A 24918-nucleotide genomic window follows, 5' to 3' on the forward strand; every position below is an offset into this window, starting at 1 on the left:
GATACAAAATCAAGGAAACCACATTTCTTTGTGGGACAATCCAAAGTTTTCTAGGGTTTTGAGTCAAAAACCAGTGGGGTTCAACATGTAATTTTTTAATCTGTGACAGAACAAACAGACATCACTTAATCCAGTCCAAAGGGCTGCCCTGAATGAAACATCTTCATTTTTCATAATCTCTGAAAGAAATTTGAAACAGAGAATGATTAAGGCTGGAAAAACCCTCTAAGATCTTGAGTCCCAGCTGTGTGTGATGCCCACCTTGTCACCCAGCACAGAGCACTGAGTGCCACATCCATCTATTAAAACTGCCCATGGCTGAGCCTGGGGACATGCAGGACATGTGATTTTACAATTTTACAATTGTGATTTTACAATTTCATTTTGCTCTAAACCACCGTGTCAGAAGCAGGTTTCAGGGCGAGATATTTTTGGAATACTTTGCTTTTTTTTGCAATAAATGGTGCACGTGGGGCTGCTCCTAAAAGCATAGATACAAAATCAATGAAACCTCATTTCTTTGTGGGAAGTTTTCTAGGGTTTTGAGTCAAAAACCAGCAGGGTTCAACATGTAATTTTTAAATCTGTGACAGAACAAACAGACCTCACTTAATCCAGTCCAAAGTGCTGAATGAAACATCTTCATTTTTTATCATCTCAGAAAGAAACGTGAATCAGAGAATGATTAAGGCTGGAAAAGCCCTCCAAGATCTTGAGTCCCAGCTGTGTGTGATGCCCACCTTGTCACCCAGCACAGAGCACTGAGTGCCAGTGTTAAAACTGTTAAAATTGTTAAAGCTGCCCATGGCTGAGCCTGGGGACACGCAGGACATGTGCCACCAGCCCCATGGGGACACCCAGGACCAGCCACAGCCCCTGTGTCCCCTCACCCCTCCAGAGCTGCCACGCTGTGCTCCAGGGCGTGGATTGAGCAGCTGGAGCAGGGGTGGCTCCTCCAGAGGGTGACTCAGTGTCACATCTCCAGCTGAGTCACCTTCTGCAGCCGCCTCTCCCTTCCTGCACAGAGCTCTCTGTGCTCAGGCACCTGCACAGCCACACAAAAATGGCATCTTTGGGGCATCTCTGGGACTTGTTTGCACCACTGCCACCAGGTAGGTGTGGAAACAAAAGTGTGTTTTGTGTGTCTGTGACTGTGTTGGTGTGTGCAGCTGTGGAAAATCAAGTTTTTCCCATTCGTGTATCACAAAGTTTTTTGGAGCTTCAGGTCCTGGGGGAGGGTGTTCTTCTGCCTCTGACTATAATTTCAGGCATTTCTCTGGTGCATTGTAAGATGACACAGGCAACGAAGAAATGCTGCAGAAAACTTGTGAGAATCAGCCAAATAAAAGATAAAATGATATGATTATATATGGGAATAGCTGAAAAATGATTAATATAGAGAAATAATCACCTTTCATAGATCTGTGTGTTCATGAAGATCTGTTAACAAAGCTGGATTTACACTTGTGTGTGAACAACACCAATTCCATAGAGCTGAAGGCAAAATTTAAGTTTTTTTCCAGGTGCCATGACAAATAGAGAAAGCAGAATAATATAAAGAAGAGAGAGATGATAGTTCAGAAATTTAAATCCCATAAAAATGATGCTTATCTGGATATTAATTCTCCACTGGATTACATTTTCATTGAACTATGGCCTCCTCAGGGATCTCCATGCACCAAGGAATCCAAGAGAATGCAAAAATGTAAGTATATAAGAAAGTAATGAGCAAGTAACTTTATGTATTTACACTCATTAATTGCTTTCTATTGAAGTGTAAACATTGTATTTTTGGTGAGGCTTGTCTTCATCCATTATTCAACAGCTATTTTTTATTCTGACACCAGAATCTTATTTTTTATTCTGGTTAGATTATTCACCAGTAAATATTTTAAAAATTATGACACTCTGCCATCTACCCTAACTTTGACTTCCTTTTTTTTTTGAAAATACTTCTAGCTTTAGCTTTCTTATTTTTAATTTTCACCATGTGGCTGGAGAACTTTGCAGTTCTTACAAGGATGCTCCACTCAGCCTTTCTGCATTGATTCACTGGCTGAGTTATTCCTTGAATCTCAGCAGTGATGCCAAGAAATGCCCCTTTGGAGGGAGGAAGGGAAATGCTTTGGTTAAAATAGGAAAAAGCACAAATTCTTCTCCTCAAGCCCAAACTGAGAACGAGTGAGGAGTTCAGTTCTGGTCACAGAAATTTGCACAGAGAGTTCATTTCACCATTATTCCAGTTTGCCTTTGGAGAAATATTCAGATACTCAGCTTTTTCTCTTTTGGGACTTATTTGCCAAAATACAGGGGAAAAAAAGAGTTTCACCTTATTTTGGAGATTCGAGATATTTAGGAGAGATTCAGGCAAGTATCCCAGCTCTCCAATCACTCAGATCAGAACTTTGTCATTTTTAAATTATTTTCCATCATTTCTTGTAGCCTCATAAAACCCCTCCTGAGTTTCAAGCATTCCCTGGACCTTCCCTGCCAACATATTGTTTTTTGAACTCAGTTATCAGTGTAAGCAGAAAAAAAACCACCCTAAAAATTAAAATAAACAAATTATCTCACTTTCCTTTTAGCCCATTTCTTGGGAAAGAGTGTGAATTATTTCAAATTGACACAGCAGTCCTGAATAGTCACTGATGCTGAATATCCTGGTGACCAATATCCCCTTCACCCAACCACATTAACCAGATACTTATACAGGTAAGTTCCAAATTAAATCCTTTATTTCACCACTTCAGAGATTTTAAACAGAAATCATCTTTCCTTCCCTAATTAAAAGTGTTTCTCTCACAGGAGGGACACCAGAGTCTTTTCAGTTTGCCAAAATAATATTGAGGAGTCCAATCTGGGACTAAAACCAATCCATGAGTGCTAGAAAAAGCCATAATTTCTGCTCCGTGAAAAAGAGTTTCCTGTTCACATCCAGGCAACAGGAGGTGTCTCTATAACTGCCTATCTCTCCTGAATTAAATGTCATTTTTACATAAGGGAACCTTCATTAGTGAATGTCACCCACACCTGGGAGAGGTAATATTTATAAAGGTATCCCCTCTTTGTTGCCTGATGTGTTCATCCTAAATGGTATTTTCATAGGTAAAATGTTAATCCTTTCTGATTCTAATGAGAAAATCAGGTGCTGGAATTGCATTTTGCCAGTAGGGGAAAAAAACCAAAATAATCTGTGCTCTACTCCTGTTGTTTCATATCAAAATAAATGATATTTATTTATTCATATATCCCATTTCATTGATAACAACTACAATGATTAATGCTATGAAGTTGGCATTATTATCCTTATTTCTGTAGTTTTTTGAATTAATTGGAGTTTTAACCTGGGGAAAAGGAGGCTCAGGGAGGACCATATTGCTCTGTACAACCACCTGAAGGTTGTAGCCGGATGGGGCTTGGTCTCTTCTCCCAGGTAAAAAGTGACAGGACAAGAGGAGACAGCCTCAGGCTGCACCTCGGGAGGCTGAGAGTGATATTAGGGGAAAATCCTTCACTAAAAGGGTAAAGCCAGCACTGGAATGGGCTGTGCAGGCCTGTGGTGGAATTGCCGTCCACGGAAATCTGCGAAAACCACGTGGATGTGACACTTTGGGGACGTGGGTTTGTGGTGAACACAGCAGCAGCCTAAAACCATAGCAAGTTGTGCATCCTTTAAGGGCTTCAGTCTCCAGTTCTGCCATTAAGACTCAAAATTATCTGAGGCTGCACCAGTTCCTAAATGTGTTTCTTCCACGGCTCTGGAAGAAATACGTGATTTTTTTCTTGATCCAGATGTGACAATTTGTTGATTTATATTGCTTGTTTCGAAATTGCATTTTGAAAACTGTGTTTAAAGAGATGGAAAATGATGTGACCACTTTTTTTTCTTTCCCCACACACTCCTGAGCAAGAGGCAGCACTCAAAGACACCTGCTCTGAAATTTCCTGCTGAGAGAAAGCTCCAGGAATGAGCCTTTGGGGTGGACCTTGTCCCTGCACCAACACTGGGGTCAGCTCTGGGGACAACTGCTGTGACAGAGCAACTGAGCTGCAGGGCCATGGCAGCTGGGGCTGGTGGCAGGAAGGTGGCACAGCAAGGAATGCTCCAGCCTCACAGAATTCACAGAAACCCTGGGTTGGGAGAGACCTTCAAGACCATCGAGTCCAGCCAAGCCCCAACCCCTCAGCTGAACCCTGGCCCCCAGTGCCACATCCAGGCTTTGTTAAACACACCCAGGCATGGGGACTCCACCACCTCCCCGGGCAGCCATTCCAGAACTTTCTCACCCTGGCTGGAAAAACCTTTTCCCTGCTCTCCACCCTGTATTTCCCTTGGTGCAGCTCGAGGCTGTGTGCTCTGGGTGTGTCAGTGCTGCTGGAGCAAGAGCCCAGCCCCAGGTGAGCACAGGCACCTTTCAGGAGCTGTGCAGAGTGATGGGGGCAGCCCTGAGTCTCCTTTTCTCCAGGCTGAGCACCCCCAGCTCCCTCAGGGCTTCCTCACAGGGTTTGTGTTCCCAGCCCCTCTCCAGCCTCATTGTCCCCTCTGGATGTGCTCAGTGTCCCAAGGCCCTTCCTAAATTTGAGGCCATTTCCTCTCCTTCTTTCCCTTGGACATGGCAGCAGAGCCCAACCTCCCCTCAGTGCCCCTCCTTCAGGGAGTTGTGCAGAGCAATTCCCAGAATTCCCAGAATGACCAGGTTGGAAGAGACCTCCAAGACCATCGAGTCCAGCCCAGCCCCAACAGCCCAACTGAACCCTGGCCCCCAGTGCCACATCCAGGCTTTGTTAAACACACCCAGGCATGGGGACTCCACCACCTCCCCGGGCAGCCATTCCAGAACTTTCTCACCCTGGCTGGAGAAACCTTTTCCCTGCTCTCCACCCTGTATTTCCCCTGGTGCAGCTCGAGGCTGTGTGCTCTGGGTGTGTCAGTGCTGCTGGAGCAAGAGCCCAGCCCCAGGTGAGCACAACCCTTTCCTACCTCGTGTTCCCACTGCTTGCATTCTGCAGGAGCTCTGGCTGAGTATTTTAGTCACTCAGGTAGGGCTTGAAAGGCCAGAAGATTGGGGTTTTTGGGCTTTCCATTTGGGAGCCCAGCTGTCCTCTGTGCTGGTCACTGGTGGGGCTTCCAGCCTGTCCCCGGCCCCTGGGAGTGCCTGAAGCTCTCTGAAGTGCCCTCTGGAGTGCCCTGGGAGAACTCTGAAGCTGATGCAGGAGATGGAGCCATGGGAACTCACTGAGAGCTGGACACGACCCCACTGGCTTTGCTGCAAACAAAGCATTTTGGGGGCCCTGCCATGGGTACCGTTCCTGCAGCCACCTCTGGGTGCAGCACGAAGCTGTCAGCACACTCAGTGTCCCTCTCTCTGCTGTTTTATCTCATTTTACAGGAATTATACATCACACTTCAGAGAATCTGTGTTACCTAGAGCTGCTGTGTGCAGCATACAAAGATTTGGGGTGCACGATTTCGCCCTCAGCCCTCCTGTTCCCACCCTGCCAGGCATTTTCTGGCTCCAGGAACATCCTTGCTGGAGTCTGCAAGCACCACACTGCTCTGGACCAGGAGTTTTTAACCACAGCTCCACTGGGCAGAGCTGGTGCCACCAGCACCTCGTAAGGATGAAACTGCAGCTAGCTGCAGTTGGTTTTGGGGATCAACTGGTTTGGGGCTGTCTCCTGCTGGATTTATGTTCTCTGAAGAGTTAAGTACATTAGGTGGGTAATCTCACTCCATTACCTTCTATAAAATCGAATCTATGATTTCCTCCCTGGTGAGCATTTACCATAGTGAAATAGGCTACTATTTTCATATTTAACTCATTGGTAACTCATAAAACCAGCTCAAGTTGTCTGCCCCAAAGAGCAGAAGCTGTGGGACGGGCTGGAGGGTCAGAGCTTCTACAAGACCTGCAGTGTCAGGGCAGTGCTCAGCATCACCCTCACATCCCTCTCCCATCCCTCCCCCTGCCCCTTTGAAATCCACCAAAATCAGAAATTTATAAGGCTTCTTAAAAATCCGAGATGAAGCAATTAAACCTCCAGACTGGAGGATGTGAACCTTTAAAGGCCCTTTGCAGAATATCAAAAGAATGAGAGGATTATATTTAGCAGGTGTGACAGCCCACGCAGGACATTTCATTGTGAAAGGGGCTGACATGAACCAGGAACCGATACTTAAATTAATATAAAACATCTTGGGGGAAAGGTGTTTTCTTTTCTTTTTTAAGCATTGGGAAATCATAATGCTTTCTGGCTTCTTCAAAAGCGAGAGGTCCAAATATACAGGAGTCATCTGGCATGTAAAAATAAAAAAGTCTGGGGAGGGGACACACACATAAAAATGCTTTGGATGAGGTTGGGAGGCAAATGTTGGGAGCCAGGGGGCCAAGAAACACCACTGTGAATTTTCCTGCGCTGCCTCACCTGGTGATTGCAAATCCAAGGATTTTCCCTCCCAGGGCAGAGGGGCAGGACTGGGACAGGGTGCCCTGTGTGGCTGCTGGCACTGCATCAGCATCCCCTGTCCTGCCACCTCTCCTCATCCCTTCCCTGCAGACACAACCCTTCATTACAGGGGTGCTTTATTCTGAACACTCCTCTTTCTATTCCTATCACACCCTCCCAAGCCCTGGAGTGGAAAACTTGACTTGGGAGTTTTTGTGGGGAGGCGTCCACGACTTTCGTGCCTCATTCACTACCGAGCGCTCCTAATTTTAGCTGAGCTGCTCCGTTTTGATTTTCCAAAGCTGCGGATTTAACGTCCAGGAGCTCGGGTTGTTTTCACGCCCACTCGCTGAGGGCCACACGAGTGACGCTGCCCATCCAGGGGAAGGTGGGGTGGTGACAACACTGTCCCCAACACTGAGAAGTGGCTCCAGGAGATCTCCATAGGTGGGTGCTGCAGTAGCAGAGGGCACTCAGTGCCACTTTTGGGGTATTTTATCTCTTCACTCTGCTCATTCAAGCACTAGGTGGTCACTTGGCATCTTTGGGTTCTTAGTCACCCAAAACCTCACACTTTGGGGTGAAAAGCCCATCTTTCTGCTGAGGCTGTCTCAAGGGAACGAGGTGTGGGGTTGCCTGGATGTGTGCTAGCAGGTACTCTTTGGCACCGAGAGAGTTAAAGGTCCTCGGCACCCACCAGCCCTGGTCTAGGCAGTGTCTAAAATCAGTCCTAGACCCGCTTTATTTTTTCCTTAAAAACAGGAAATGGAGCCCTGAAGGCTTTTTAACTGGAGAGGGAGAGTGAGGAGGGGGTATACTCACTCTGCCCATACCCAGCCCTGAGCCTGACCCAGACTTGGGGGTCTCTGTGTGTGTTTTTTTTTTTTATTCCTTCTCCCTTTTTTTCTCCTCTCCCCCCCCCTATTATTTTGGCAGACTTTTTGGAATGTCTGGGAGCTAAGGGCTTTGCTTCATGGAGCAGAATTCTGAAGCAAGAAAAAGAGAAAGTTATAGACTAAACCACAGAAATGTAAACATGTCTGCAGCTAAAATAACTCCACTTTCATTGAAAACACTCCTCGCTTACAATCAGACTTCTGTGTGCTATGCTCAATAAAACTGCATGCTAATAGCAACCAATTAATACATTATGTAGTTCTGCTTTAAAAACTGAGACGCTTTTAATTAATTTTTTTATATTTTTTTTTAATTATTATTTTTAATTAAGGGACTACTGGGTTTTGTGCTGCGGACGGCGGTGCCGGGCGCGGACCGCGGGCGGAGAGCGGCGGGCGATGCCCGGCGGGGGCCGAGGCGTGCCCGGGGAAGGTCGGGGCGAGGCGGCGGCGGGGACGAGCGGAGCCCCGGTAAGGAAGGAGCCCCGGGGCCGCCGGCGGGAGGGACGGGGACAAGGGACAGGGATAGGGAACAGGGAGAGGGACAGGACGGGGCGCACCGCCCGCTTCTCCCTGGCTTTCCTCCGTGCGAGGTGAGTGCGGACGGGATGGGTCCCCTCTCCATCACCCCTGGGAGATGGGGTTGCAGTTTCTGCCGGACCAGCCTCCTCTGCTTTCCCCCCCTTCTTCACCTCGCTCCCCTTTTATTCCCGAGCATCCCGTTATTCCATCCCGTTATTCCATCCCGTTATTCCTCCCTCTGCCACCTGGTTCAGGGACCAGCCTGCGATTCACGTCGGGTCCCCGCCACAACCGCGCGCTTGTTCTCGCTGCCGTTCCCCGCCGGGCCGGGCCGGGCTCGGCCGCGTCCTCCCCCCGCGGGTCCCGCTCACCTCCAGCTCCGCCCGGCCCCTCCCGCCCCCCCGGGGGAGGACGCGGGCACCGGGGGCGGGGGTCCCGCAGCGCCCCGGGCGCGGGGCCGCCCCGACGGCGGCGGGGGAGCCGGGCAGCGCCGGGAGCGGCGGCGGCGGCCGCGCTCGGCGATTGGAGAGAGAGGAAGAGGCGCCCGGAGCCGGGGGCCAGCGCGATGGGCTGAGCCCGTCCCGACTGAAGTGACTCACCGCAGTCGGCAACGCCGCCGTCCCCTGCCCGCCGCCTCACTCCCTGCCGAGCTCCCGCCGCTGGCGGCCGCTGCCTTCCCCCGGCCCGGCCCGCCCCGTCCCCCCTCCCCGGGAGCCCGGAGTGACCCCGGCCCAGCCCGGTAAGTGCTTTCCCTTCGGGGCTGCCGTGGGGCGGCCAGCGCAGCGCCGGCCGTCGGGGCGGGAGATGGGCGAGGGACCGGACAGGACAGGGACCAGGCGGGGCTCGGTGACCCCGAGGGCGGCACAGGGACCGGCCGGGTGTCCCCTGGCTGCAGCGGGGCAGCCCCGAGGGTTCGGCAGCCGCAGCCGCGCATCCTTTGCGGGGACCGTGCCCCCTCTGCGGGGACCGTGCCCCCTCTGCGCGGAGCGTGCCCGAGTTCTCTAAGTTTTGAAGGATTAATTTGCCCTTTGGCTTCGGGTAGAAGTGATATCGCCTTCCCCCTCGCCATCACTTTCCCCCGCTCTGGATCGTAATAGTTGGTGCGTTTGTAATTCTTTCAGCAATTCATCATTCAATTAATTAATAGCGCTATGGCTTTTCAAAAGCCGGGCAGCTCTTGCACGTAGGAAAAGCTTCAATTACCTACGTGGCTGAGGGGAGTCGTGGTTGGGTTTGGTGCTTTTCACAGTAAGGCATACGCGGGGCTCAGTTTTGGTGTCCAGATGACTTCGCTGAGGAGTTTGGAGTGCACGTAATTGTATTTACAAAAGCTGGAGTTGCAAGTTCTGGCTAACATAAACTTCCATTCATTGCTGCCTTCGCTGAGAGCCCACGGTGTGAGGAAATGGCTCGTTCTTTAATGAAGTTTTTTATTTGTATTCTAAGTGTCGTTCTGTGAATTAGCTCTGTTCTGAAGTTAGAGTTTGGAAATTACATTCTGCCCCGTTCTGCCCATGTAATTTTGAGTCCATTAGGAAAACCAGGATAGGTCTATGAACTGCACATGGAGAAATGTCACATTCCTTTGGTTTAACCCTTTGAGCACTTCCCTGGTTTCTCTGAAAGAAGTGAAGCAGGCAGAGACAGCTTCTCACTGAGGTATGAAATGTAAACTTTTGTCAGGATACCTATATCAGGTGTGGGATTTCAGGCACACCTGAACTGACAGGAAAATCAAGGAAAAGAAATAGATTATTTGATAGTTTCCCAATTAGAAGTAAATAAGTAAAGGCATGAACAAACCAAGCCATACCTCATAAGGGACAATATATCTTTATGTTGATTGCCTGGTCTATTTCTTAAGGGGCATTTATAAAAACAAAGATATGCTACATTGGAATAGCAACATCAGTCCTTGTTTTCTCTTTCATATGCATATGTGGGCAAACAATGGCAAATTCTTTGAAAAAGTTTGCAAGAAAAAAATCCACCAGCTCCAAAAACATTTCAGGGTTTAGAGCTTTGAACAGCATCTGTCCCCACCTCCCACAATTTAGTCCCAAAGTTAAACAAGTCATATAGTACTGGATAGAGTTACACGTTACAGGAATTTTATAAATGATCTGTCAGGATAAGTCCGAGGTGTGATTAGTCGGACTTTTTGCTCCTGAGGTGTTGCTCCCTTTGGATTGTCATTTCTGTAGCATTTGGTTCTTAGAAATAGATTCTAATAGACATGTATGTTAAGCATGTTCTCCTTATGGTTTTTAAGCAGAAGTGCCTGTGGGGTTCTCTCTTTTAAATGAATTTGAGCTCTTTGTAAGGCACTAAATAATCTGGGTGTGTGAGTCCAGTGAGGACTCACAATGATGGACACCACGAGCTGAAATCCCAGATTGTTGCAGACCTGGGAGCTGTGTCTCTCATCACAAGGATGCTGCTTTGTTGGTCCTTTTCTGTCTGGAGCACCAGTTTGGACCCTGCTGTTGTCGGTGTTCAAATGACAATTCTGCACAAGAGCCTGCCCTGTGAAAATGTCTTTGCTACCTGCTCTGCTGTGGGAAGTTTATTTTCTGTGCATGCACAGGGCTGTGTAAACAAACAGAAAACCCTGGCATGGCTGTGGCAGTCCCGTTGGTTTGAACAACACCCCGTGAACAGAATACCTGGCTGCTGATGAGGCAAATCCTTCCCCACTGCTCCTTCTGCAAACCCCCAGTGCTTTGCTATCGCAGCGTGAGGCTCATGGCACTGCTCTCCCTCTGCACAGGGCTGAATTTTGATGGCTTTGCTGTGATCCCTGCACACAGCAGTTCCTCCTCCTGTGAGGATGAAAAATCTTCTCAAAATGTGAGAAGCTTTTGAGGTGCTGGTGGCATCTGGTAGCCCGAAAACATTACATGTTACATTTCCTTTCCTCGCCTGTGCTTTACTAAATGCTCCAGGAGTTACAAGCAGGTAACAACAAAATCATTTGAAATGGTTGGGTCAAAACAAACCTTTTCCCTTGAATATCCATAGCATCAGGGTTTAGTTCCACTATCAGCAAGCTTGTAATGTTCTTTTAAGTGAGTAGTTATTTTTTTTTCAGGAAAAGGCAGCCGTAAGGGTAAAACTGTACTTGTTTGAATCATGTGAGCAGCTCTGTGGAAATCTGTGGCCCAAACTCGAGGTGGAAGTTGTTGACAGGGGGTAAGGTTGGAAAGGGCCCTTTGGGCCTGATCCATATCATCTGAGGTCAGCAGGGCAGGCTTAGCCCTGAGTGCCTAAAGCTGCCCGCTGCTTTTCTGTGCAGCTGGGAAGGGATGCCAGGGATTAGTGTATGCTTTGTATGGCATTTTTCCTATACTGTTGATTTAAAATGCTTCTGTTTAAAAAAAAAAAAAAAAAGAAGAAAAAGAAAAAAGTTCACGCAGGGTAAAGATATTTTCAGCCTGAATTATAATGTTGTTTGTCTTGGGTTGGAAGAATTACCTTTTGTGCGATAACACCACACTGCTTCTCATTAAACCCACAACTGGCTGCTCTCACTGCCACTGGAATATTTTTTACTTCCCAGGGTGGTTCTGCCCTTTCTGACACACAAGTTTCCCAGGAAAATCAAGCATTTTGTCTTTTTGGCTGAAGGTTTGAGTCCAAAAAATTTGTATCGATTTGTCATTTTGGAAGATAGTGGTATCTAATCTAATATATTCCCTTCACAGTGTAGTTAAGCAGTGTAGGTAGAAAAGTGGCAGTCTAAAATTACTTTGCTAAATTTAAATGTAAGTAAAAAGCAGGCAATAGGAAAAAATTAAAGGGTATATCTAAATATGGAGTTGTGGCTGTATCTGTTATATTTAAACTGCATTTTAACCTCTTCTATTTATATTCAGTGGTCTGTGTGTAATCTGGAGGGGTTAATTGAATTCAAGAAACAGCAATTTCACAATGAAACCCAAAGAGTTTATTCTGCTGTGAACAGAGTAGATGTCCTCGTTAATCAGCGATTTATCAAAAGTAAAATGTGTGCAGTGAGGGATTTTTGTGTAAAAATGAGACTTGATCTAAAGTGAGCATGAATGGATTTACAACACGCCTGCTTTTCCTGCACTGCTGTGGCAGGAGGATCTCCTGCTGCCCTGGGTGACAATTTTCCTTGTGAGTGGAGTGTGAGATTCCACCACAGCAATTATTTTCCTCATCTTACCCTGGCTCAGAAATGCCCCTTTTTCCATTAGAAAGCTGCCCTGGTGAGTGGATTGTCCTTGCACGCTGCTTGCATCAGCTGCAACCCCTCCTTGGCACAGCTTCATTCCAACAAAAAACATTATTCCAGGAACAAAATACATAGTTATTTTTGTTTGATAATGCATCACATAAATATTAATCGTCTGCCCAAAGAAAAAACAATAAACACATGTTTTCATTTTAGCTGGAGGTACAACCAGCCTTGAGAGGGGATGGTTGAAACCCCAGGGCCTCGAGCTGTAGCCACACAACTCTGGCTGACCACAATGGGTTGGGGAATGGTTGCTGTGCACAGGTGAGGGTTTGGTTTTGCTTTGAGGCCTTCTGTGTTGATTCATTTTAATATTTAACACATGATACAACACCCAGGTGCTCATTAAGGGGTCTTGGCAGCAGCGTTGCTTCCAGCCTTCAGGACGATGCCGTGCTCCTGCTCAGGCACTTGGCAGCATTGCTGGGATATTCCAAAGCTGCTGCCTCTTCCAGGTGCTTCTCCTGCCAACAAATATCACCTTCAGTTGTGTTTCAGTCCTCCTGAATTTGCCTGCAGCTGGGAACCCCCCCAGCTAATTAGCGCTGATTGGGGAGAGCAAGGCCGGCCGTGGGGGATGATGAGCACGGCACGAGGCCGGTTCAGCAAAAACCTCCTTGAATAAATGTGGTTCCAATCAGCTCTGTCAGACACCCAGGTTCTCCAGGGGGTCCCTAATGGAACAGCCTGAAACAGTCTGGGTTGCTCTTGCTTTTCACCTTGCAAAGGAACGGCAGCGGGGGAGAGCCCTGACCGAGATCGCACCAGGGCCGCCGCGGCTGGAGAGAATCTGGGGTGTGGGGATGGATGGGGCAGAGCGAAGGTGTTGGGGCTGCAGGGGCTGGGAACTGGGAATTCTGCATGGGCTGGAAGTTGGAAATGCTGCAGGGCTGCACAGGCTGGGAATTGGGAATGCTGGAGGGATTGGGAACTGGGAATGCTGTGGGATCTGGAAACTGAAAATGCTGCAGGGGCTGGGGGCTGGGAACGGTGCAGGGACTGGGATCTGGGAATGCTGCAGGAGTGGGGAGTTGGGAATGCTGGAGGGAATCGGGAGTGCTGTAGGGGTTGGGAATTGGGAATGAATGCTGTGGTGTCTGGGAATGGGGAATTCTGCAGGGACTGGGAGTTGGGAATACTATGGGGTCTGGGAGTTGGGAATACTATGGGGTCTGGGAACTGGGAATGCTGAAAGGTCTGGAAATTGAAAATGCTGCATGGACTGGAAGCTGGGAATGCTGTAGGGTCTGGGAGTTGGGAATACTGCAGGGTCTGGGAGTTGGGAATACTGGGAGTTTGGGTCTGGGAACTGGGAATGCTGAGGGGTCTGAGAGTTGGGAATTCTGCAGGGTCTAGGAATGGGGAATTCTGCACAGGCTGGAAATTGAAAATGCTGCACGGGCTGAGAGTTTGGAATGCTGTGGGGTTGGAAATTGAAAATGCTGCATGGGTTGGGAGTTGAGAATGCTGCAGGGTCTGGGAACTGGGAATGCTGGAGGGTCTGGTAATGGGGAATTTTGCATGAACTGGGTATTGGGAATGCCACAGGGGCTAGGAGTTGGGAATTCTGTAGGGTCTGGGAACTGGGAATGCTGCAGAGTCTGGGAATTTGGGAATGCTGCCTGTGGCCAGCACTCAGCTCTGCCCCGAGCAGAGCAGGTCACAGCCCTGGCCGGGCTCAGGCACACAGGGAGGCCATGCAGGTGGGAGTTGTCAGGGGAACGTTTCTCTTCCATCATCCCAAATGCACTGCCTGCTGAATTAGCATCTTTTCCTCCTGCTTTTTACTGTCTGCTACAAGTGGTTGGTAAGAGTTTGCTTTCTTTTTTATTTTTAAATTTTTTTTTAAATTTTTGCTACTATCGTGCTGTTAAAACATGCATTGATTTATCAGATTTTCAGGTTGTTCCATTTTTCTGGTTCTGGGAGCATTGGCTTAGGAGGAGCAGCTTTTGCTGCCCTGTAGACAACTTACAACAAAATGTTTTGTGAAATCTGATTGATTTCTTCTAATTTTTAAGGCATGTGGGCTTCCCACTTCCATAATTTTTGCATTGAGTTGATTACATTTGTTTTAGCTTCTCAAGTATGGATATACATGGTGTATTTTACCTGATTTGACTGAAAAAATCTTTCAACGAATCACTTATATTTTAATACTTAATTGTGTTAATGCATGCAGTGAGAGATTTTAATGCAATTAAATGTGCATGTAAAATCAGGGATTTAGAAAACTGCACAATGTATCTCTTTCTGTAAATTAAACAAGAAAAAAATAGCAATCAGACAATTTTATGGTTTATATTTTCTGTGTAAGTAGAAAAGAGTTTTATACAGAAGGAAGTCTTGTAGTTATGCAGAAGGAAAGGCTTCTTAGCAAAATTCCGTTTTCTAAGGAGGCTTTGTCAGTTCTGAATAAACCCTGCAATAAATTTAAACCTGGTGGTTTAAAATTCTGTTTATAAAACGGACTGCTCTCTATAGAGTTCACAAATTATACACAAAGGATTAACTACTAAAGTAACATAAAGATGTTGCATTGCAGCATGCACTGAGACTAAGCTCAAAAATCTGCTTGGAAAAGCAGCTGACCTGCAGGACTTGCAAAGCAGACATGGGAAAAGTTCTCCATCATTTCTCTAAAGAACTGCTGTTGCTGTTCCATTGATTGTTCTGATTGTAGTTGGCTCTTCAAAGACTTATAGAAGGGGTTTTTTTATACATAGGCTTGTGCAAAAAATTGCATTAAAACCAGGTTTGGAAAAGGAAAAAAAAAGGAAGGTTTATTACCACATTAAGATAAGATAAAGGATTTAATATCAAATCAAGATCTAGTTCAGTCCTGGTCGCTATCTTGTGCCTTTTCTTAAATTTCATTACATTTGCCCAGGATGTGAAGCTGGCAATCAGGGCTGGTGCTTTTTTCTCTGCATTTATAAGTTCTTTGGTATTTTTATGTATTTATAGCAAACAGTCTGTAGCAGCCTCTGTATCTCTTGCAAGCAAGAGCAGCCAAATCATCTGTCACCAATATGTGTGTCAACATCCTGACACCACCGAGGGCACTGTCTTTTGTAGGCACCTCCAAGGCTTCATTTCAGCAGAGCATTTTTCATCACCCTCTTGAAATGAAGAGCTTGCAGAAACCTGAACCTGGCCTCAGTTCTAAGTGATGAGACTGAAAAATGGCTTTGGGAGGGTAGGATTCACCTCAGCTCGCTGTAGCCATCCAAAAATCCAGGATCTGGCTGGCAGCAGTTGTGTAAATTCCAGCCTGGCCAGAGGACAGGGTAATCTTGCCAGTGTGAGACAGTGATGCTCGTTTGGGAAAGGCGCTGAAGGTGCAGAAGATGGTCCAGCAGCTTGGGTAGGATTAGGGTTGCAGGACTGGGTATTTTGGCTTTTACGTGGCTGCCCTGAATTCTGCATCCAGAGACAAATCCAGGCCTTCCAGCAGCTGATCTTAGGGAGACTGAAGGAAAAAATGTAAGTAAAATATAGCAGAGAAACCAGACAAATAATACAGTCTGAGTGGAAATTATTATTATTGCTTATTTATAATTTTAAAGTTTAATTTTAAGTAAACATAACATTAATTTTTACTGTCAAGCTTCCTTTTTGTTTAGAAATAGAAACATTAGAAATAGCAACAGAAAACCTTTTTATGCTTTCTGCACTGCTCTCTTAACTTCCTTGAAAAACTGAGTAAGAAAGCATTAGCCATCATTTCAGCTTCAGAATAAGACATAAGGAATTATCCATAAGGAATGGATAAATGCTGATGCCTTCTCTTAGGAGTCTGTTCTGTTCATGAAGGAAATGGTAATAACCATTTAAAGTGATTTTTTTTTAGGCTGGTCTAACTGTATAGATGACAGCCTTAGGTCTACACTTTAATCTCTCGAAGCACAACTTTGGAAGGCTCACTTTGGACAGGCCATGAGGTTTTTACGTGTCAGGGGCAGTTTTTGGTCCCCTGCTGTCCGTGGTCCCTGCAAGCAGCACAGCTGAGCTGCAGCCAGAGCAGCCCTGCATGGAGCCACTGGGGAAGGAGGGGCGAGCTCCGTGTTTGTTATTTGCTCGTGATTTCCATGACAGTTTACAGGAGACAGAGTTGTAACCAAATGTGAGCCCAGGGAGCTCGGCCTGTGGTCTGTCTGCAGAGCAGGAATGTGGGATGGGGGGTCAGGATCAGGTTGTTGGAGGATGCAGGAGCCGAGCTGAAGGGAATTTTGGGCTGTCCTGCACTCCTGTCCCTCTGGGCTGACACCTCCCTGTGTGATGTGCCATTTGTGGCACTGGGGTGGGGCACTGCCCCCTCAGCCACCCCACATCCAGCCCTCCCTTCTGCCTTTTGAGCTCATCATGACAGGTTTTGGTCCAAGATAGGATTTAAATAACTTCCTCTCTGCTGTGTTGGTTCCGCAGGACTAGAGAGGAGTGAGAAGTACTAAAAATCTATTTTGGTCACTAAAGTAAGCAGACATGACTCAGAATACTCACTGGGAACAGATCTGCTGGATGAAAAGGTGCCATTTTTACATAGTCACTTTTCTGAGCCTGCCCTTTAAACTCTTACAGAAATAGAATCCTTTCTCTGGCGCTTCTTTTGGAAGGCAGGACCGGCAGCGAGAGCGCGGCCGTTTGCCGCACTCCAGCCCTGCCTCGGAACCAGACAAACCCTGCACGTTTTGTGAGGCAAATGCAACATGTGTTTAACACCAGGAAGAGCAGAAAGAAGGCATTTGAAATTCGTGGGGAGGGGGATTTGGGCTTGGATAGTTTTACCGTTTGCGGTGGAAAAGCGCGATCCCTCGTTCCTGCCTGTTGCGCTTGGATGAATTCCGCCTGTGAATTCTGACATCCTCGTGGGCCTGCAGGAGCAGGCTGGGATCAGTGGGCTTGTCTGGAGCATGGAGAGGCTCTGTTTGACCACTGCCTCTAATTCCTCTTGGACTGAGTGGCCTCTGCTAAAAATGAGCCTGAAACCACACTGACGTAATCCGTGTTTATGGACCTGCGAGGAAACAAATCATCGCTGGCAAGCAGAGCCCCAGCCTGGTTGTCCCTCACATGAGGGACGAGTTATCCCCCACACTGGTGAGCCCAGGGCCCCTCCAGCTCCTGGGGAGGCTGATGGAGCCCAGTCCAAGCAGATCCCTCATCTGCATTCCTTGGAAAGGATTAGCAAGGCACAAAATGTCACTCCCGGCTAAGTAGGTGATAGTGAATTTTTGAACTCTTCTCGTCTCTTTCTCGTTTTTAATGGTTTGGTAGGAAGCTGGAGCCTGGCTGGTGCAGGGAAACTCAAAACCAGTGGTGTGATCAGACCACATGTGCTCCTGGGTGTTTGACAGTCCTGTTGTTCTCCTTTGGAGCATTGCTCTCTTGAAAAGTAAAACAACAAACCCTTTTTAACATATTTACCACTTTCACTTGGTTTTACATGGAAAAAGAGCAGCACCCCTTAAATTCCTCTTCCTCCTCTGTTCCAGAATAACCCGTGAAAGAGTTTGAAAACTCTGAATTTCTGTTCAGTAGATGAAATCTTGTCCTTGCTGGAGTGGCTGAAGTGTCTCTACTGGCTTTCACAGGGGCAAAGCTCTTCAGCTGAAGGGTTTCTTCCTCATGATTCTTCTGGGGCTGGAAAGCCTTGGAAGTGTTCTCACTGCTGATTTCCTAAAGCCTTAATTCCCCCAAGTCACTACAGCATTTAAAGGCACCATTTTTTTCGCACAGGAAACAACCACTGCTTTTTTCTCTTGATAAAATTTCCCTTGTATGAGCTCAGAGGATTTCCACTTTCTCTGTGTGGGCTCATCTTTCATACAGGAGGAGACATGGGTCATAGGCCTGCAGATCTCACAACTCCCTCCTGCTCCATCTCTGGCCTCCTCCCAGTCCCTTGGCAGGCAGGAGTCAGTGAAGATTTTCTGTCAAGGTCTACTGTCTTAATTCCTTGCTGGACCCAGTAGCTTCCTCTTGCTGCGGAATCCTCTATTTTCTGGTTTAAATTTGAAAGGCGTTTGGGATATGATGACATTTACAGCCAAAGCACATCACCTCTAATATTGTCTCTTTCTCTTGATGCAAGTCAGGTGATCTCAACAGGCAGGAAAAGGGAGGAAAAGCCCAGCAGGCTTGTGGGACACACGGGATTGTCACTAACCCTGCACTGAACGGCCCTGGGGATGCCCCTCCCTGCTCAGCTCCACTTGTGTTGTCTGAAGGGAAACTTTCAACTCCAGTGTTTGAGGAGACCTGGTTTAGAATTTTCTGTGCTGCAGAAACACAGAATCATTAAGGTGAGAAACCTCCAAAACCATCAAGTCCAAACTGACCGATGCCCACCTTGTCACCAGCCCAGAGCTCTGAGTGCCACCTCCAGGTGACACCTGCAGGGATGGGGACTCCAAACCTCGCTGGGCAGTCCCTTCCAATGCTTAACAACACTTTCCTTGAATAAATTTTGAATACATTTCCCAGTCTGAGGCTGTTCCCTCTGCTCCTGTCCCTGTTCCCTGGAGCAGAGCCCGACCCCCCCGGCTGTGCCCTCCTGGCAGGGACTTGTGCAGAGCCACAAGGGCCCCTGAGCCTCCTTTGCTCCAGCCCCAGCCCCTTCCAGCTCCCTCAGCCCCTCCTGGGGCTCCAGCCCCTGCCCAGCTCCGTTCCCTGCCCTGGACACGCTCCAGCCCCTCCAGGGCTCTCCTGCAGGAGCAGAACTGGGCCCAGCCCTGGAGGGCCCTCAGCACAGAGGGACAATCCCTGCCCTGCTCCTGCTGGACACTCCAGAGACAGAGGGAATGAATGAGGCACTTGGCTTCCAGGTGAACTAAATGTTACTATTGTAGTGCTGTAATTACAAGGGTTTTGAATTAGGTATTGACAGCAGTTGAGAGCTGGTTCTCCACTGTGCTGCTGGCAAGCACTAAGATGTGTACCAGCTCCTAAGGGGAGCAGGCTGTGAGAATAATAACTCATTAACCAGTTACTCCACGGTGCTCTCACTCCACATATGGTGTAAGGGCTGCTGGGGGTCTGGAAGACATTAAGACGTGGTCTGAGAAAGGGCTGCACAGGAAAGGCAACAAATAACCCCAGAGAGGCAGATCCCCATTCCCACACCGCTGCCAGGTACGTGCCCGTGTCACCCTGAGCTGTGCTGGGATCCAATTCCCTCTCCCTCCTGGGGCGAGCCCAGACAGGTGAACTCTGAATAATTGCATGTGGGGGAAACCTTTGCTTGGCTCTTGTATTTGCGGGGTTCCCAGACGAAGGGAGGAATGATGAATCTGATTCCATATTCTTAGAAGGGTAATTTATTTTTTTAAGATACTATATTATATTAAAGAATTAAAGATACTATATTATAATCAAAATACTATATGATATTATTTTAAGATACTATACTATATTAAAGAATACTAAACTAAACTATACGAAAGAATACAGAAAGGATACTTACAGAAGGCTAAAAAGAAAATAATGAAAACTCGTGATTCTTTTCCAGAGTCCTGACACAGCTTGGCCCTGGTTGGTCATTAAGTCAAAACAATTCACATGAAACCAACAAAACAATCACCTGTTGGATAAACAATCTCCAAACACATTCCACATGGGAGAACAACACAGGAGGAGCAAATGAGATAAGAATTTGTTTTCCTTTTTCTCTGAGGCTTCTCAGCTTCCCCAGAGAAAAATCCTGGGCGAAGGGATTTTTCAGAAAATACGACTGCCACACTTGGCCACATCCACGTGGAGCAAGTCCTTTAGTGCTCAGGAGGATGAATATTTGCCTGTTCTCCCATGTGCTTTTGCTGCATGGGATGGGCTGAGGGATGCTGTTACACATCCGTGTTTCCAGAGGTAATGAATGCTACGGGGAAGCGGACGGCGGTGAGCCCATTTCCTTCTCAGTGGGAGGAAAGCAGTAATTCAGGAGACCATTAAACATTCAAAATACCTCTGCAAGGTCCCTACAAAGACACACTCCATTTAGATTAAAGTCCCGTCGGGCCAATTACCTGGGAAGAACATAAGAACTTCAACAAAAGCTGAGTTAGGTATGCTGCCCACCAATGGCTTCGAGCAAGAATGGATGCAGTGAGGAAACGCTCGTGTGTGTTGTGAAAGTGAGAACACTGAGAGTAGGCCTGTGTAATAACCCACTTCTACTGCTCCCCCAGGATCAGCGTGCACAGGAAATATCTGTGGCATGCTTGCTTTTCCTGGAGATGACAGCAACCCTTTGGCAACCACTTTGTTTGATACTTTTCAAAACGTTGGGCTGTTGTTTTATGAATGTGCTCTGATTTTTTGGCTGCCACAGCCTTTGTGCTTGGCTTTCTACCCTTCCTAAAGTTGCCCATTCTCATTCCAGCCCATTCTCATTCCACACTTCTCCATGAGTGCCCTTAGGTAGCTGTGATGATGCTTTTGTTTTTCTCCATGTCACTGTTGAGATGGGGCTTGTAAAAAACGGGGAAGCCAACAAAAGTCCCTTATGATCCTGGTGTGGAAATAACCTCTATGACCTGTACTCGTCTGTGTGGGTGGCTCTGGACTCCTGGAGATGGAGGGTTAAGGCAAATAAATTTGAAATTTCACTTTGTTTCTGTGAATGTTTTCTAAGAGTGGGCTGAGTATTTTGTACAAGGTTACAAGGCAGAGTTTGATCCCAATGCTGGGGTTGAAACCTGCTTTTGCTTCAGCTGCTAGACCCTGATTTTGTTTGAACATTTAGCTATTTACAGTTAGACCTGAGTACCAGAGTGCACTGATCCTTCAGGCAAGGGATTTTGAAAATGAGTCAGTTTTAAGATACTGGAGCAACATGTTCCTAAAGTGTTTACTGATGCAAATTGCAGCCTGGTCTTGAAATGGCCTCCTCCCTTTAACATCATAAAAGAACTCTCTTAAGAGAAGACACAATAAACAGTCTGAGGTCTAATAAGTGAACAAGCAAGGCTGAAAGGTTTTAAAATATTGCTTGCTTAAATAAGAGTCATTAACATTGTAACTGATAATGAGAAAAATGCTCATGCCATTAGTGGTTTACCACTTTGGTTCTGAGAGGATAAAAACAGCTTCGCAAAAGCGACCGCAGACTGTCCATTTTCAGCCTCAGCGCAGGGCCAACGCTTCAGGAAAAATACAAACCCCATAATTTAAAACAACAATTCAGTATTTGTGCTTGGGAAGCGTGCTCAAAATGCCTTTTGAACGCAGGAGAGTGTGGTGATGTGTGAGCCCCAGCACTGGGTGTCCTTGCCTTGGTGCCACGGTGGGACATTGGCTCATCCACCTGCTGGGAGCAGTGCAGGAGCAGCATCTGCCTTGCTTTGGTATCCCCGTCTGCATGGGGAAAGCTGAATTTGTGTTTTACTCATAGTGGCCCTGGGCTCAGTGGGTACATGAGGCCATCTTGGGATCCTTCCTGCAGTGGCCTTGCTGGAGACACAATTCTTCATCCAAGGACAGAGGGTGTTCGGGAAGATGAAACAGGAAAGCCTTATAAATATGATTTCTGGCAAAAGATTTTGAGAATATAGAAACTATAAGCGAGATTGAAATGAAAGCAAGCTTTGAGATCCCTTAGTTACTGAACAATGAGAAAACAACGGTGTGGCCGGCTGAGGGTAATCCCCTTTTGATGAAACAACACCCTCTGCCTGCAGGCCCAAGGGTCAGAGCAGACCCTACAGCTTGGCAGAAGGGGCCCAAAGAGGAGTTTTCAGGGTTTAAAATGTAACACAGTATGGTAATGTAGTGATTCTTATAGGCTGTATGGAAATGCTGTAGGATTTGTATATTGTACTAGATTGGTTAGTGTGAATCAGAATATTCAACATAGAAGATGATTTATTGTATTGTAATGGGAACTTAGCACTCTTACCTCTTGTCTCTTAGCTCTTACCCTTTTTACTCTCTGATGCTTTTACTCTCTCACCCTCTCATCCTCTCTCCCCCTCTCTTCTCTTGGGCCTGCTCTGAGCTGTGGCTGCAGCTCCCAGCAGGGCCCTGCACCCAGGCCCTTTGCAATAAACCACAAGTTCCCAGCCCTGGCTGCAGAGATCTCTTGTCTCCATCCATCCCGACCGTGCAACCCCCATCAATCCTACAAGAGGGAATGAATGAGTTTCCTGCTGCAGGACTAGGGAATTCTTTGGCAAATGGTGGAATTTCAGTCCCAGCTTGGCTTGCTGATGGAGGGAATGAAAGGTGCTGGATGTGGAAGGCACTCGGTGCCTCAGGGCACTGCTGGGAATCAGTGGCTGAGGAGCAGTGACAGTGGGATGTTGTTTAATTTGGCCACCTGGGACAGGTGATCTCTTCTTTAAGGATGGTTCCTTCTTCTTCTGCATCTCTTCCTCCTCTGGGAATGGTTTGGGTTGGAAGGGACCTTAAAAATCACCCAGTTCCACCCTCTGCCATGGCAGGGACCTGGGCCCTGTCTGCTGCTCAATGTGTGGGGCCTTGTGATGACCTCAGACAGGACTTTGACAATCACAGAATGAATGAGTGGAGTTGGAAGGAACCTTAAAGATCATCTTGTACCAACCGCCAAGTAAACCTGGTGTTTGGTCTGGGCAGAGCAAGGCTTGGGATTCAGCTTCCTGCACTCCTGGTCTTTAGTAAGGAGCTAAAAAGGAGGCCAGGAGGAGGCTGAGATGTGTTCTCAGACTATCTCTGGCTGTAAATCCAACTGCCCTGGGTGTGCTGCACTCCTTGTCTTTGGTAAGGAGCTAAAAAGGAGGCCAGGAGGAGGCTGCAGTGTGTTCTCAGACTATCTCTGGCTGTAAATCCAACTTGCCCTGGGTTTTACTGCTGCCTCCTGCAGCCCCGCTGCAGCGACCACAGGCTTTGCTCTTACGTAAGGATGGAAAGTTCCCCCAGCTCCCCCCATGGAAATGACTGCTGTGCCTTATTCAAAATGAGAACTCAATCAAGGCAGGAACACAGCTGGGCCAATGACAAGAGAAACAGAGCCCTGCCAGGGTGAATTTTTATGGAAATGCTCTCTGAATAGTATTTCCATGAAAAGGCAACTCACTTGCAGATGGAGGCTGCATTGCATGAAGGAGAGTGTGTTGTACCACACCCTGGATCTGTCAAGGTCTATAAACTTTTCACATATTTTAAGTTCAGGCAACAGAGAGGCAATATTTAAGACACAAAGGTTTTCTTCTTTATGTCAATGTAATTATGTTATCCCCAAAGGAAGAAAATGTAAGCCAGGGGAAAATAAAAAGGGAAGTTTGTAGAAGGAACATTTCAAATATAAAGGTCAAATATAATTTGAACTAGAAAGTAAATTGATCTATGAGAAAGGACACTTTTCAGGATCATGGAAAGATCCTAATTTGACATTTCAAGAGCATCTTAGAGATAGCAATGATAGGTCTTTGTTAGGGGGTGTGGTGGTCCTTTTAGTGGAGGAGCATGAGTGGCTTAAAATATGCAAAAACTTCTCCCTGTTGATGGCAATGGCACTTTTCTTATTTACATCACCAGAAAAAAAGATGAGAGGAACTGTATGAAAAGCAAGAAATGAAGGATGGTTGATATTCAAAAGGTGGAAGAGGGGAAAAAACCTGAGCCCAATCTTGAAACTGCCACACTTGGATTTATTTAAACACCTTCTTTTTAAAATTGCTGTAGCCTTCTCAGTGGGTTGGTTTCCAAACTACCTGACTGATTTCACTGCAGATTTAGATTTATCAGCAGATTTATCAGCAGAGCTTCTCCAAAAGGTGATTTTTGAAATTAGTTCATTTTCCATTGTTTCTGGGACTTTTTCATGTCACACCAATCAAGTTTGAAATGTGCTGAGAGAGAAGTTCTTGAGACAGCCTTGATTTTTTTTTCAGCGTTTTCCTGTGTGTAGCTTTCTGAAATAAATGGGAATGCATTTTTTAATTTGTGATAGCTTATAACTTGATGTCAGGGCTGTTGTAAGAATAATAATCAGGGGTTGTTACACTGACTTGATTGTTTACATTTCCTTTTGGCACTGCCAGTGACACGCCAGAGGTAATAACACTAAACATACTCCTCTGTCATCCTCTCAAACTTGTCACCACGGATGAGAGGATGATTGTGCATGTGTTTTAAAGCTGCAGGCTTTTGTCAAATCCCTTAACGGCCTCAAAGGTCTGCAGTGGAGATGCCATTACAAGGAAAACTTTGGAATGGGCAGGCCTTGGCTCTGGGAGTTGGGAGTAGAGAGGAGTGACAGCCTTTCTTAAACTGCTGGATTTGAGACATGGGGAGAACAAACCAAGAAGGAATCTCAGCAGGGGATGGTGAGTTTGTGGGTGGATTTGGTGGTGGCACTGCAGAGTCAGGAGATGGGCTCTGTCAGGGGTTGCTGGGGCTGCTGCTCCCTCATTCCCATGTCAGTCTGTTCCCTGCATCCCAGTCAGATATGGAGTTTGGGATACATGGCTTTTGAGGAATTGACAGCGAAATGACCAGGAATCCCCTGCCAGCAGCACCTGGGAGCACATCCCCCTTCCTCAGAGACAGTGTGACATGTCCTTGCTGCTCTCCCTGAACCCCCAAACCCATCCCATAAATGATACATGCAACGAGCCAGGCAAAGGCATCAGCAGCAAGAGCTGACACCCCTGGGGATGGAGCAGGGGATCCTGTTACCCCTGTCCAGCTGCACAGAATGGGTGTTAACCCTTTCAAAGCAGAGAAAGGCAAGAAAGTGCTGCTGACATCCCTGAGGTTTGGCTTTAAAAGGTTTGTGTCAGCACAGAAGGGCCACAGGGGCTCAGCAAATCT

The 24918-nt window shown here is 47.0% G+C and overlaps 1 protein-coding gene across 1 annotated transcript in view; it reads left to right on the top strand.

Annotated features, from left to right (window-relative positions):
- The first annotated feature begins 8417 nt into the window (after window positions 1–8417).
- Window positions 8418–24918, top strand: part of ERG (ETS transcription factor ERG) — a 150242-nt gene continuing 133741 nt past the window's right edge. The window contains exon 1 of the mRNA XM_058823029.1: window positions 8418–8604. The gene's annotated coding sequence lies outside the window, so the exon portion shown is untranslated. The remainder of the gene's footprint in view (window positions 8605–24918) is intronic.

This window comes from Ammospiza caudacuta, chromosome 2 (assembly GCF_027887145.1).
Source record: "Ammospiza caudacuta isolate bAmmCau1 chromosome 2, bAmmCau1.pri, whole genome shotgun sequence".
Lineage (NCBI taxonomy): Eukaryota > Metazoa > Chordata > Aves > Passeriformes > Passerellidae > Ammospiza > Ammospiza caudacuta.